We start from the raw sequence: 428 nt of genomic DNA on the forward strand, positions 1-428 counted from the left end.
ACCGATAAACACGTCTACTAAGCTAATCAATCATAAAATTAGTACAATATTATCAGTTTTTTTACTCTTAATCACTTCAATATTAACAAGGACGCGAACTCCCATAAGGATGTCGGTCTTTAATAATACTCGTCGGTGGTTTCGCACTAAAATATGTTGAATGCATAAACTGCATGAACTGCCTCAGCTCGAGAGGTGAGCAGGTTGGACACGTATTATACACGAGGTTTCTTACAGAGTATTATACATGGTATTATACAAGTATATATATAATACATCATTTAGTTTTATATGTATTATACTTCATGTGGCGCCATCTCTACATCATGTGCGTAATTTAATTATTTCTATCAATCTCTATATTATCCACGCTAAAAATCGATCCAAAATTCGCATATAAAATTCGCGAACAGACAAAGAATTAAGAG

Source organism: Mycetomoellerius zeteki, unplaced genomic scaffold (assembly GCF_001594055.1).
Source record: "Mycetomoellerius zeteki isolate Tzet28-1 unplaced genomic scaffold, Tzet1.0 scaffold36, whole genome shotgun sequence".
NCBI lineage: Eukaryota > Metazoa > Arthropoda > Insecta > Hymenoptera > Formicidae > Mycetomoellerius > Mycetomoellerius zeteki.